The sequence below is a fragment of the Triticum aestivum genome, chromosome 1B (genome assembly GCF_018294505.1).
Source record: "Triticum aestivum cultivar Chinese Spring chromosome 1B, IWGSC CS RefSeq v2.1, whole genome shotgun sequence".
In the NCBI taxonomy this organism is placed as follows: Eukaryota; Viridiplantae; Streptophyta; class Magnoliopsida; order Poales; family Poaceae; genus Triticum; species Triticum aestivum.
The window spans coordinates 235256724-235271836 of record NC_057795.1 but is presented as its reverse complement, the minus strand read 5'-3'; positions in this window follow the sequence as shown (position 1 = coordinate 235271836).

Below are 15113 nucleotides of genomic sequence, written 5' to 3'. Positions count from 1 at the left end.
AAACCGCCTCGCAATATGCGCTATGGCTGGTTGTGGGAAAACGGTTCGAATAATGACTCGACCGTGGTGTCATGTCATGCCATACAAAAATTGCCAGCAGATCAGACTTATAAAGTGCTATGCTCTCTACGGTGGTATGTGAAGATCATCTTGCAGATCCGGACACGGTTTAAGTGTTCGATAATTACTTTGGAAGTATTCGGAGATGGAACCCGCCTTGCAATGCCGAAGACAGAACTGCACGCTGGACTCATCGTCATTGAAGCCTGGTTCAGGGGCTACTGAGGGAGTCCTGGATTAAGGGGTATCCGGACAGCCGGACTATATACTTTGGCCGGACTGTTGGACCATGAAGATACAAGACTCAAGACTCCGTCCCATGTCTGGATGGGACTCTCCTTTGCGTGGAAGACAATCTTGGCAATCTGGATATTATATTTTCTTCTTTGTAACCAACTCCATGTAAACCCTAGCCCTCTCCGGTGTCTATATAAACCAGATGGTTTAGTCCTTAGAGGCAGAATCATAATCATCATAGGCTAGCTTCTAGGGTTTAGCCTCTACGATCTCGTGGTAGATCAACTCTTGTAACACATATATCATCAATATCAATCAAGCAGGAAGTAGGGTTTACCTCCATCGAGAGGGCCCAAACCTGGGTAAAACATTGTGTCCTTTGCCTCCTGTTAGCATTAGCCTTAGACGCACAGATCGGGACCCCCTACCTGAGATCCGCCGGTTTTGACACGGACACTCATGCTAGCCAAAATTCCTTGCACCAAGTAGAGATACTACTTATGCTTCCAAATATCCTTAAACCCAGTTTTTGCCATGAGAGTCCACCATACCTACCTATGGATTGAGTAAGATCCTTCAAGTAAGTTGTCATCGGTGCAAGCAAAAAAATTGCTCTCTAAATATGTATGATCTATTAGTGTGAAGAAAATAAGGTTTATACGATCTTGTTATGGAAGCAATAAAAGCGATGGACTGCATAATAAAGGTCCATATACAAGTGGCAATATAAAGTGACGTTCTTTTGCATTAAGATTTTGTGCATCCAACCATAAAAGCGCATGACAACCTCTGCTTCCCTCTGCGAAGGGCCTATCTTTTACTTTATATCTTTACATTATGCAAGAGTCAAGGTGATCTTCACCTTTCCCTTTTTCATTTTATGCTTTGGCAAGCACCTCGTGTTGGAAAGATCCTGATATATATATATCCAATTGGATGTAAGTTAGCATGAACTATTATTGTTGACATCACCCAAAGGTGAATATGTTGGGAGGCAACACTATAAGCCCCTATCTTTCTTAGTGTCCGATTAAAACTCCATAACCATAAGTATCGCGTGAGTGTTAGCAATTGTAGAAGACTATATGATAGTTGAGTATGTGGAGTTTGCTAAATCAAAGCTCTGACATAGACCCTTCCTGAAAATAAGATGAATTGTAATTGTTTGATGACTAAGAATGAAGTTTGCTAGTTTTCAAGAAAGTTTATGGTCTATGCTTTAACATGTGAATTGATTGTTACTTGTTCGTGAGAACTTTTATGAGATGAACTATTGTTATGACATATAATCATGCTAGAAAAGGTGATTGAAATTATCATTGATCAAACTTGTGCACCTGCTAGCATTCACACTTCATAAATTCTTTCTTTTATCATTTACCTACTCGAGGACGAGCAGGAATTAAGCTTGGGGATGCTAATACGTCTCCAACATATCTATAATTTATGAAGCATTCCTGCTATTTTATTATCTGTTTTGAATGTTTATGGGCTTTATTCTACACTTTTATATTATTTTTGGGACTAACCGATTAACCGGAGGCCCAACCCATATTGCTATTTTCTTGCCTATTTCAGTGTTTCGAAGAAAAGGAATATCAAACGTAGTCCAAACGGAATGAAACCTTAGGGAAACTTATTTTTGGAAGAAGCAATCCAGGGAACTTGGAGTGCAAGCCAGGGAAGCTTCGAGGAGGCCACGAGATGGGGGAGGCGCGCCCACCCCCCTGGGCGCGCCCTCCACCCTCGTGGCTCCCCTCACCGACTTCTTTCGCCTATATATTCCCATATACCCTAAAAACATCAAAGAAAAAGATAGATCGGGAGTTCCACCGCCGCAAGCCTTTGTAGCCACCAAACACCTCTCGGGAGCCTGTTCCGGCACCCTGCCGGAGGGGGAATCCCTCACCAGTGGCCATCTTCATCATCTCGGCGCTCTCCATGATGAGGAGGGAGTAGTTCACCCTCGGGGCTGAGGGTATGTACCATTAGCTATGTGTTTGATCTCTCTCTCTCTCTCTCGTGTTCTCTCTATGGCACGATCTTGATGTATCGCGAGCTTTGCTATTATAGTTGGATCTTATGATGTTTCTCCCCCTCTATTCTCTTGTGATGAATTGAGTTTTCCTCTTGAAGTTATCTTATCGGATTGAGTCTTTAAGGATTTGAGAACACTTGATGTATGTCTTGCCGTGCTTATCTGTGGTGACAATGGGATATTCACGTGATCCACTTGATGTATGTTTTGGTGATCAACTTGCGGGTTCTGCCCATGAACCTATGCATAGGGGTTGGCACACGTTTTCGTCTTGACTCTTTGGTAGAAACTTTGGGGCACTCCTTGAAGTACTTTTGTGTTGGTTGAATAGATGAATCTGAGATTGTGTGATGCATATTGTACAATCATGCCCACGGATACTTGAGGTGACAATGGAGTATCTAGGTGACATTAGGGTTTTGGTTGATTCGTGTCTTAAGGTGTTATTCTAGTACGAACTCTATGATAGATTGAACGGAAAGAATAGCTTCATGTTATTTTACTACGGACTCTTGAATAGATAGAACAGAAAGGATAACTTTGAGGTGGTTTCGTACCCTACCATAATCTCTTCGTTTGTTCTCCACTATTAGTGGCTATGGAGTGACTCTTTGTTGCATGTTGAGGGATAGTTATATGATCCAATTATGTTATTATTGTTGAGAGAACTTGCACTAGTGAAAGTATGAACCCTATGCCTTGTTTCCTACCATTGCAATACCGTTTACGCTCACTTTTATCATTAGTTACCTTGCTGTTTTTATATTTTCAGATTACAAAAACATATATCTACCATCCATATTGCACTTGTATCACCATCTCTTCACCGAACTAGTGCACCTATACAATTTACCATTGTATTGGGTGTGTTGGGGACACAAGAGACTCTTTGTTATTTGGTTGCAGGGTTGTTTGAGAGATACCATCTTCATCCTATGCCTCCCACGGATTGATAAACCTTAGGTCATCCACTTGAGGGAAATTTGCTACTGTCCTACAAACCTCTGCACTTGGAGGCCCAACAACATCTACAAGGAGAAGGTTGCATAGTAGACATCATGGTGCTGCTCCCGTTGCACCGTATGTGTTTCTGTCCTTCCTGTTCGAAATCATGGTAGAATTTATGTTTCTACTCTGTATCCTACTACTATGCTAGCCACATGATTAGTTTCATCTGTGTTATAGCCGTCATGATTTATTTTGTGCTTATTCGGATTAAATCTTGTAGTAACTTGCTCATATATTCAACTGGCGCAACATCCCCTACAGCCACTCCCGTTTCATGGACGGCCTGGTCGATGCCTCCAAGGAGCCCTTCGTCTACTGCTATGAGTGCCTGATGCCATTTTGGGGCTCGCCGGCGGACATGGTGCATCACCTCACGGATGCGTGCAGTGGTCACTACTGGCCCTTGGCGGAGAACATCAAGTACGAGACGTGCTACCCGTTCACCTTGCCGGAGTCGCCGGAGGATCACCGCCGCCTGCTAGTCTCGGAGGAGGACGACAACGTCTTCCTCTTGATCGTGGGCACCGGCGAGGCCCGCGCAGGCTGCCACCCCGTCTTTTTAGTGTGCGTCAGGGGGCGACACCGCTGACGCTGACACTGACACGAGGCCGATGTACGAGTGCGTGGTCAGTGTTACTACCCCTCCGGGTCACGTGGGCGGCGAAACCGGACTCATAGAACGGACTTGGACTCTGCGGAGCTGGGACTTTCCCGCCGATGTGGACTTGGAAAACCCATGGCACCCTTTACCCGCCGACGCGGTGCACAGGGACTCCAAGGAGGTTCACCTGGACATACGCATTGTCAAGTTAAATGTTGATCATTAGTCTTTGCTCAATGTAATCCGCTGTCTAAGCATGTGGAGACTTCCATGCATGATCTTGCTCTATTGGAGTATCGCGCATGAATAAAAGTGTATCCATTTATGGTTTAGTCTAGAATCTTCCATGTATGAATTTTTACTACAGTACTGGTGAAAGACTTACGATGGACCATTTCTTACATCTCCTCTGCCCCCTTGCAAGTCATCCTGATTTAATCCCTCTGTCTAGGTGTATAAGGGCATGGTTAATATTACTTAATAGTATAGCCAACTGTTGACTATAAGAAAGTGCCATGTCATCTGTAGCCAACATGTATAACATTCGATACTCAAAAACTAATTCTTAAAGATCATTTCTTGCAAAGCACAATAAGTGTTATTTCTTCACACGTTTTGGATGCAGGTTGAACAGTTGAACGCTTTTGTTTGCAAAAGATACCTTTTTATCCATTTCACCCGGATGTTTGTGAGCTCTAGAGATGAAATAATATCCAAAGAAACCTATCGATACCCGTTACACATGAGATGACCCCCACATCCTTTGTCAAAATAAACAACTCCCCGATCAATGCATTTCACTCTTCGGTGCAACGCACGAGCACCTTACTACTATAGATTAGTACGACCAAAAATTGAACTAACATTATATATAGTATGATAAATGCTGATGCATGTCACCTAAAATTATATCATTCAAAACTATGTTCAAATACGAATCCAACGATATAGTTTTTGTTGACATGCACTAACATTTTGTCAGTTAAATCTTTAGTCAAATTCAATGGGGGACTAATAAACCATGACCGATGTAGTACAAGTGTAGAGGGAGGCGCTGCATGGGAGTCTCACCCCGCTTGTGGCGCGGCAGTAAAGCCGTCATATCACAAAACCCAACCACTGCCAGTAATAAGTGGCCTGGTAAAATAAACGGACAAGCAACCATCACATCCCTCTGTCTTTTTTGCATTTCATCTCTCTGTATTTACTTTCTCCGGTTCATCTTGCACACTCGATCCATGGCTGCTACTCCTAGTATCCCTAGCTACTACTCCTAGGGCAAGTTCTTTTTGCGGCTTAAAAAATAAGCCGTCTCTTCCCCAACTTTTCTCGTAAGACTAGTCACAGTGGAGAGTAATATTAAGGCGCCTCACTCATTTATTTGGGCTTCTAAACTACTAGTACTACTAGTACTCCCTTCATTTTTATATACAAGGTCACGAACTCAAATTACAGGTACCAAGGTAAAAATCAATGTGTGCTTTACAAGTCAATTTATTTTCTCGTTTACTGGGTTAATTAATAGGGTGCATGCACATTAGAAGAAATTGAGTGGCCGTGAGAGAGGAAGTACTAGATGAGTTTGTCATTATCATCCACTACATGCATGCTAGTAATTAAGCCATGGGTTACTAGTACAAGGAAACATCATTAATATTTGTCTCGATTACTGTTGGTGGCCTTGTATAGATGCAAAATGTATTTTTTATAGTGGCCTTGTATACAAAAATGGAGGGAGTACCCCCGTCCTGGTTTATTCGTCACCATTGTAATTTGTGGTAAATTTTGACCGAAGATTTAACTGATGAAATGTTAGTGCATGTGACATCACAAACATTTCATTAGTTAAATTTATGATCAAAATTTGACACAAATTACAATGGGGACCAATAAACCAGGACGGAGCTAGTAGTAAAGGGATTACACTACTAATCTAGAAGCCTAAACAAACTGGCCCCTGGTACTCCTACTAGTAGTACTAGTACTCAAGTTGGAATTCCAATTGCACGGCACAACTTGTTAGGCAAAAAATTCGATACATGGTGTAGGAAGCGGTTTGGGAATTTGTATGCCTTTCCGACCAGTGAGATACTCCGTACAAAGTACGACAGAGAATAAACCACAGAGGAGGAAGCTAAAAGTAAACAATCAAACGAGCATTTTTCCATTTGTTTTGCATTGAATCGTTTGACAAGCTTGACTAGTGCTTTTTTTTTACTTTTACAAAAACCGCATCGTAATGTTAAAATGTGCATTTGCCCGTACATAAGTAATAGTAGTACTCCCTCCATCTAGGTGTATAAAGTCTTCCCTCCTACTTGGTCATAGTGCACAACCAAAGATGACTTATTCACCTGGACGGAGGGAGTAGCACAGTCTGCAAGCATATATATAGAGAGACGTGCAGTACTAAAGTTTGTGCTGTATGCACATACTTACAAAATGCGTACGGATACACAAGGTTTCCAAACTTTCCCTATTACATACTTAATTAAGGACGTTAATAATTCCCAAACATTCGGGATTTATCATTTGCATCCCAAAACTAATGAGATCACCTTACGAAACTAAATTATACTCCCTACTAAAAGCCATGGCGCTCGTAGGAGCGCTTGCAGCGCACCACGAGTGCCCTGGTGCGCGGCCGTTTCCCAGCGTGCTGACACAACGCCTCTTCCTTAGCCTCGCAACTCGCGAGGTGCTGATTGGAGGCTTGCCGGGGGGCGAGCGCGATCTCACTGGTGTGGTGATCCGGCGCCAGCAGGTACTCCTCCTCGCTGGAAGCGTGCACCCGGTCCACGTATCGCCAAGCGTAGATGAGGCGCTTGGGCCCGACTGCACTCAGGGCTTTGGCACGGGCGTCCTCTGCCACCCTCAAGGCCCTTGCACGAGCCTTCTATCAAAGAGCCAATTGCCTAACTCTCTCGGACGCGACATAGAGCTACCAGCCAGCTTGCCCTGCGGTGCGCTTCTCTTCCTCGGCCTTCTTCTCTGCCTCTATTTTTGCGTGCTCTGCCAGCGGCAAAGCCTCCCACATGGCGACATCCATTTCTTTCCAAAGCTCCTCAAGGTTGGGGGGCTCGGCGGGAGGCGCTGTGTTCTCCTCGTAGCGGGGAGCCGACGCGCGTGCTGGCAAGATTGGGAACACCAACGCGTCCACCTCGATGCGTCGCGGCGAGGAGTGGAACACTGACGCATCCTCATCGACTAGTGGCGGCGAGGAACGGAACGACGACGTGTGACCATCCGGGCGGTGCAGTGAGGGGCGCTTAGGGCTTGGGAGGGGCGATGCCATGGTGGTCGACGTGAGAGGGAGGGGGAGGAGATAGCGATGAACGTGAGCGTTCTTCCGAATGCCGTGGGAGGCGCAGTATTTACAGCGAGCAATGGCACACCTACGTAAGATATGGACTGAGCTGCACTAACTTAACTGCAACTCCAGTTGCGTCACTGACATGTGGGCCAGACCCTTGTTGGGCCCATATGTCAGTGAACCAATGCACCTGCAGTTAAGTAACTGAAGCAGCGTCTCGGAAGATATGTTGTGTGATTAACGTAACAACCACGTGGGCATATTTGTTGGAGTAAATTATGGGGGAGGGAAGGGGTGGAAATATTGCTGGTCACAACGGATTGGACGAGCGTGGGGGGGGGGCGAGAGTCATGCATGCAGATTTTTTCACACGGGGTGGAGTGGTGGGACCGCCGGAGGGAGAAGGAGAGTTTGGCAGGCATATTGTTTCGACACATGGAGAGGAAAAGATTTGGAGACGAACGGGCTTCCTGTGGGTATGGGGCACGGTACATAATAAGTCATCTTGCATGCCGGGCTAGGTATAGTCTCAAGTCATTAAAAACATACACGCCCCACACATGTTCATATTTCAAGGTGCACTAAATTATTGCATGCGATGATTAAGGCTAGCCATAATGGAGTATCATGCACACGGGAATAGCAAACATGCCGATGTGGCAAAGAATTAAAGAAGAGAGGGGGGTTAGAGTAACTAGTGTTGATGCATGCATTGGTAAACACATTTTTTGTGAAGAACGACATCATTAGTTGAGTACTTTTGCAGACTTCAAAAACTATTCCACCGCCTCTACTATCTTGCTAAGAGTAGGTGAAATTTTTGAATCGAGCCCTTTAAACTAGAAGGGAGGTAGTAGTACTCTAATAGCTAACCTTGTTGTGATGACAAGATAGGACATGGCACGCACCTGGACGGAGGAACTAGTCTGCATTGTGCATTTAAGTTTTGTCTGAAGTCAATGTACCTCTACTTTCACCAGACTTATAGAAAAATGTATCAACATTCACAATGTCAAATCAATATTTTTTCACTCATCATAAAACGTAGTTCTTATACTCATTATAATCAGTATTGCAGATATTGATATTTTTAGTATAAATTTGGTCAAACACTTTGCAAACGGTTGACGGGAGTAAAAAGGACCAGAGGGAGTATCATGCATGCGGAGTAGGCAAAAAAATTGCTCATTTATAGCCGGTCGAAGTCTCAAAGGGCGCGACCGCACGAGGGAGGCGAAGGTCGTGGGAGGCGCGACGGTTGACGGAATTAAGTGAAGTTACATCCACGTGCCGGCATGGCATGCGAACAGGGAGAAGCTATACCATCAGGCCTACAACATGGGTCTAGTAGACATGACATCTAGTGGGCCCGGCATAGTTCTCGAGAACTCTTTGGGGGCTTGCAGCCGTTTATCCACCGGGCAAGCCAGTAACCCCATGCCATTCGCATGCCCTACTCGTCCCTGTCTTCTACCTTACAACAGTTTGCTCCCAGTCGTCCCGTCCATTCACATTAGTTCGCTCCCAGTTTTTTTGCAGGGTACAACAGTTCAACTTCTCCTAACCCTCCTTCGAAATCCATGGCCTCCTAAATCTCCATGGTCACCGCTGAGTACTAGGTTAGAGCCATCACCGGCGATGAGTTCATCGTCACCTACACACGTGGATCCATGACGGTGAAAGCATGGCTTGCACGCTTCCTATGCATGTTCAACTGTTCAATGGATGAGTGGGTCGCTGGGCTAGATGTTGAGTACACCATAGTCCTGGGACGAGAGAAGGATCTAAAGGACGAAGAGAGGAAGAAGCCCGCCGTGATCCAGGTTTGCGTACATAACGTTTGCTTGGTCTACCACATATGCCATGCCGAGAGTGAAATTTGTTACTGTAGACTTTAAGAACGACAGGGATGTCCTGCGTTGGATAGGTCTCGTTGTAGGCCAGCCCTTCGATCTCCAGAAGGCAAGCCTGGTGTCCTCCTCTCAACCTTCAATGCTGACCCTGGCAGCAGCCATGATTGATCCTTCATACCCTAAACTAAAGAAACCTCATCACGAGTTTCATCATGCACGGGAGTCGAAGACATTAGATGAAGATCACATCCTGTACGCAGCAATGGATGCCTACCTTTGTTTAAATATCTACAAGGGTTGGATGAAGAAGCAGAGCCCAGTGTCCGGTTCAAGCAAAGAAGCGTCGGCGAAGAGGAAGGGGAAGAGGGACGAGGACGAAGTCGAGAACATGGACTCGGACTCCGAGTAGGTGGCAGTGCCGTCGCTCATGCTGGTTCTACTGAAGTGTCAAGAGGACTAGTTGCTTAGTTTATTTTCAAGGGTGTGTTGTGCTGAGGCCCCAGCAGAACTATGTTTATGTTCTTTCTCATTATTTGAACTCTTTAGTACGTACAGTAGTACTAGTACTATGTCTTACTACTGTTCTTCTTGCAGTTGGTACTACTGCTCGTATCTTCGTGTTCCTACTGTACTTAATACGTTCGTACTAGTAGTATAACTTGGATCAGTCGATTTGTGAAAGAAGTTCGACGGAGCGAAGGAAGAAGACGACAGAAGATGTGGAAGAAGCCCTTCTAGCTATCCATGTTGCATCAAACGGCTCACAAGAGTCGACTAACCCAAATTGCTCCTTCAGATTGCAGGATCCACGTGGCATTCAAGGTCTCGAAGGTAGATTCCGTGTCCACACCCGGTTTGCGGGCTCGACGTGCGCACGACCGGCTTCCGCCGCGACAGCCACCATGCGCGCCTCCTCCGCGCGGGCGGAGACAACAATGACACGCTAGTTCCTCCTCGCTGGCGTGCTGGAGCACGCGCTCGTCCTCCTCTTCGTATGCTGCGTGCATAGACGCGGCTCCACCAGCTGCTCGCGTGCTTGGCAGTGCGGCGGCATCGCGAGGAGGGACTGCAGACGACGTGAGCGGGCGAGCCTTCGGCTTCATGGCACAGGGATGGCGGCGACACGGCGGTGATGGCGAGAAATTGTTGGCCGAAGCAGGCAGGCGCGAGCATGCGCAACGGCGGTGGCGGCATATTGATGAGTGCGCGTGTGGGAGCTTACTTTAGTTTTATATAAGGTTGGCCAAACTTAAAAGAAAACTGTACTAGTACACGTAAACATTAGACTTAGGCAACGCTTTTATTAGTTAGTACCACAACCACGATACGGAATCCTGTGCAAGCGCGTGAACCGCGGCCACGCGGTCGATCAAACGGTGCGTCACCGTGTCGCGCTCAAAGGACATCCACCGAACCTTTTTGTGTGTGAAAACAATCCTCGAATATTACTCAACTTTTTTTCCTGGAAAAGTTCTTGATGCTGCAATATTTCCATATATTTGAATTTAGCTCCAGTTTGTGTTTATTTGGATTTGGACGTTTTAGGTGCGTCCTAGTTTTCTAATACTGATTTTGTGTGTGTGACTGAGAGAGAACGTGTGTATGTGTCCATATGTGTGTTGTGGCGGAAGGGCAATGTGGAGACAGTGTGCGTGTGATACAGACATAGAGAGGTGTGAATATGCAAATGATCATGCATGAGTGAGACATAGACAGATGCCGATACGTTGTGTATACATGAGAGAACGGTCTTATAGTTTACTTGTGTGTGTGTGTGTGTGTGTGAGAGAGAGAGAGAGAGAGAGAGAAGAGCATCCGTAACACAACAACCATCTCTCTCGATTCGTCCATCCCTCGCACGATCGCATGCAACACATGCTTCAACGCGCACATTTTGACACCCTCACCCGACCCTTGCCCACCTCAAGGCCCGCACAATCTCTTCGTGAATACCCATTTCTCTCCTTAGGTTTGTTTTCTCTCAATATCTGACACACACACACACACACACATAGCACAACACACACACACACCCTCCCCCGAGCACACAATTCATCCCCATCCAAGGTTATACGACGACCACTCTCGCTTGTGCGTCTTTGCACCCCAACATGCACAACACCTCAATCTTCAAAGAGGGCATCAAGCAGATCGAAGACGACGACCACACTGCGCTAGAGAATGCGGGGCCATTTGGAAGCAGGGTGATGGGATGACGGCTGACTGACTCCTCCCCCCACCCTCTCTCTCTCTCTCGCACAAAATTACCAATCCCTCTCTCCCCCGCACAAAATTATCAATCCCTCAACCCATGAGATCCTTCCCCTCTTGTCCATGTTTTTCCAGTTCTCTCATCAAACATGTTGTCTCTTCTCCTTCCACGTATACAGAATCCGGATGCACACGCATTTCACATATATTACATGTCTCCATCTTTCTCACAGACCTAACTTCTTCATCTCTCTTTCTCTCTCTATCTCTCTCTTTGTGTCTCGTTAGGTTTGTCTCCTACTCTCTCGTCCACATACATACAATCTTTCCCACCCTATCTGCTCCATCTTCAAAAGCTCTCTCTGCACGTTTCATTCACATATTGGGATATGTCAAAATGTTGCTTCTATAATGGTTGATGTAGAGTTATGGTTGGTTTTGTTGCATCCTGCAAAGTAATAACTATGAAATGCATTTATATTCTCATTTGACTGGGATTATGTGAGTTTGAGCATGTTGTGAAGTACTATAGACCTTGTATACATCTTGGGATTCGACAATGATTGTAACTATTGAATTGTATAGACCATTACATTCGAAGTCAATAGCCTAATATATTTATTTCACAATTTCAACAAATGATTAGTTCACTACAAACTAAGAAAACAAATGTGTACTCCCTCCGTTTTTATTTAAGTCCACGTATTAGCATTGGTCAAAGTCAAGTTTTGTAAACTCTCAGAAAGCTTATAACAAAAAATATTAACATATACAATAACAAATAAATACCATTAGATTCATTATTGAATGTACTTTCACATCATACATATTTGTTATGGTAAATGTTTATATTTTTCTATAAACTTGGTCAAACTTTAGGAAGTTTTACTTCGGTCAAACCTAATATGCAGAGTTTACTACTACTACTCGCTAGTTGCTTAGCCGAATCACTCAACACGCCACACGGGGAGTTCAATGTCACAAAATTTTGAGGTCAGCGGAAAAATCTCCCGCGACCCTGATTCGAGCAGTGGGAAGTTACCATCATAGCCTTCAGAACAGGCCTACAGATGACGCTTGGTAGGGGGCTGTTTTCATAACTTCAGGTTCACCCTACCCAGCCAACCCCACCCTGGCACCCAGAGTAGTACACACGAATACTCCCCATTTTCTATCCCCACTGCAAAATAGACTTCTCCACGGCACCGCAACCTTCGTGCTCCTCCCCTTTACACCGGCGCACTCGTCATCTGCCTCATTGACGATCTCGTATGCCGCTCTGGAGCCGGTCCACTGTCGTCGTCGTACATGGAGCCTCTTCCCCGGCATTGTCTTCCACGGTCTCGGATCTGCTTCCCGGAAGCCAACGCCAAGCGCAGAAGTACCACCGTCATGGACAATAAACTGACTCCCGTTGCCGACCATGACTCAAAGAGGCCGCCGCGACCATCATTCTCCTCTTCAATTGGTAATGTGTGTATTGAATCACTTAGCAGTACATGTGCAGTTCCAATTTTGTTCATACCTACCCTTCAAATTTCCTGGGTGCTATTATTCCCATAAAAGTAATTGGTTATAGCCTCCATTGTCCAATAGAATATTAGCTTGTAATTGTGCGTCGCTCCTGTATCGCGCTGTGCTTGGGTAGGTTTTTCATCTGCAACCAGTAGTGTGGCAAATGATGGAATGTTTTTTAGAACTAGCAAGATGCCCATGTGTTCCACGCATCAAGATACATTTGTATGAGTAGTTTATCTTGTGGGAGAAAAGGATGAACGAGGGAAGGCCTTATTTGCAAATCTGGATAGGGGTATGGGTATCTTTTTGCAAAATTCCCATTTGTTTCCTTCCTATCTGTCAGATATAAATCGGACGGCCTATATTGCAGGATGGCAGGCACACCATCATCACCAACTCTATTTTTTATAAGATAAGAAAAAAAACTATAGAGAAAAAACGTAGACATTAGAGAAGTAGAGATAAATATTAAATATTAAATATAAAATAAATATAACAGTAGAGAAGAGAGTAGAGATAGTAGAGACGACGGGAAAGGATCGCGCGCGCGGGAAAAAGCGGCCGGGCGTGCGCTAGTTTTGGCGCACGGCGTCCGGCGCGCTTTATAAAATCCAATGCCCTCCCACCGCTCTATGCCTTGCCACCACTCTCTCCCCGCTCTGTGCCTCGCCACCGCTCTCCCGCTGCTCTTTCTCGCCTCGCCGCCACCGCGCCACCATGCCGCTGCGTCGCCGGGAAACTTGGGGATACCGCGGCGTCCGCGCGCGCCCCTCCGGCGGCTTCTCCGCCGAGATCTGGTTCCGCTGGATGCACCTTGGCCTCGGCAATTTTGACACCGCCAATGAGGCCGCTCGAGCGTACGACGCGGCGGCGTGGCGCCTCCGGTGGCCTCATAGAACATTGAACTTCCCCAACGTGCCGACGCGGGAGCGGGCGCAGGAGCTCGCGCCTCTGCCGCGGCTTAGCACCGACGAGGATCATCGCGACAACCGGAGGTGGGAGCACCATCTCGGCATCACCGAGATGGACGAGGAAGCCATGGCGCTGTGGCGCCAACACTTCCCCCAGGACATCATCAACGAGCGCGAGTTCTATGTGCAAAGAAGGGCGGAGAGGGATAAGAGGAGGGCGGAGCGAGCCGCCTATCGCGAGGACAAGAGTTGGGGAAAAGCGGACGCTCAATTCAACATGAGGCTAGGAGCAGCGTCGCCCTGGGAATCCAACGACGATCGGTATTTTCATGCCTACAGTCAGACATCGGAGTAGGACATCACCGAGGAGGAGTTGGACGACGAGGAGTAGTTGAATTATCTTTTTTTTGTCTATCTATGATGAGAACTATCCTCTACTCTCTAGTCTCTACTTCTCGATCTCAGCACTGTAAACGCTTTTTAAAGCGCCGCTCGTTGCGATTCTGTTGGAGATGCTCTAACATGGCAGACAAGTGCTTTAATGTTGCCCACAAGATGCGCGAGTATTACTAGTAGTATATTTTTCTTGCCATGTTGAGATTTTAAAACCACGAGTGTGAACATGCAGAGGAGCAATGAAGACCAAACACGGGATATTGGGGACATCTTCAAGGAGCGTGGCAAGTTAAAGAGGAGCTGCATCGAATTTGTAAAACGAGCTTTGGTAAGTAACACCCTTTCAATTACTTTCATTTAGCCTCGTGTTCTTCGATGTGTATATGTTGTAGTTTCTGTTTCTCTTAAGCCTAGTGTTCTTCGATGTGTAATAAGAAGAGTCTTAATCGTCCCAATGCTTTCGTTTTTAGCTTGATGTAGGAAGTGGGTGTTCTCACCTTGTAGTCTGTTTATATATATATTTTCCTTTTGAATTCACTTCTCTGAGTTCTATTTATCTGGCTTCTACTAAATGAATCTAGGTTGCTCTGAGTATTGATCTAAAAAATAAGTAACTTCATGTCAGGATGCAGTTCCTGCGAGGAGGGAAGTATGGTCAATCTCGATATCATGTTTCCAAAATGAGGCTGGATTACACACAAGGTGCCAGTTCCCTAATGATGCTGGATTAGACACAAGGTGCAAATTCCCGGATGATGCTGGATTACACACAAGCCAGGTGGAGTCGTCAACAGTTCGTGTCCTCGTGGCATTAGTAAAGGCTGAAAGAAAGCATGCAGCAGCCCTTGAGAATGTAGCTGAGTTCCTGAAGAAGCGAAAAGAGCAATCAGATGCTCTCTTCACCCAAGCAAAAGAAGAGATGGAAGAAGCCAGAAATAAGCTAGCAGAGGCAGAGCAGGCTAGGCGT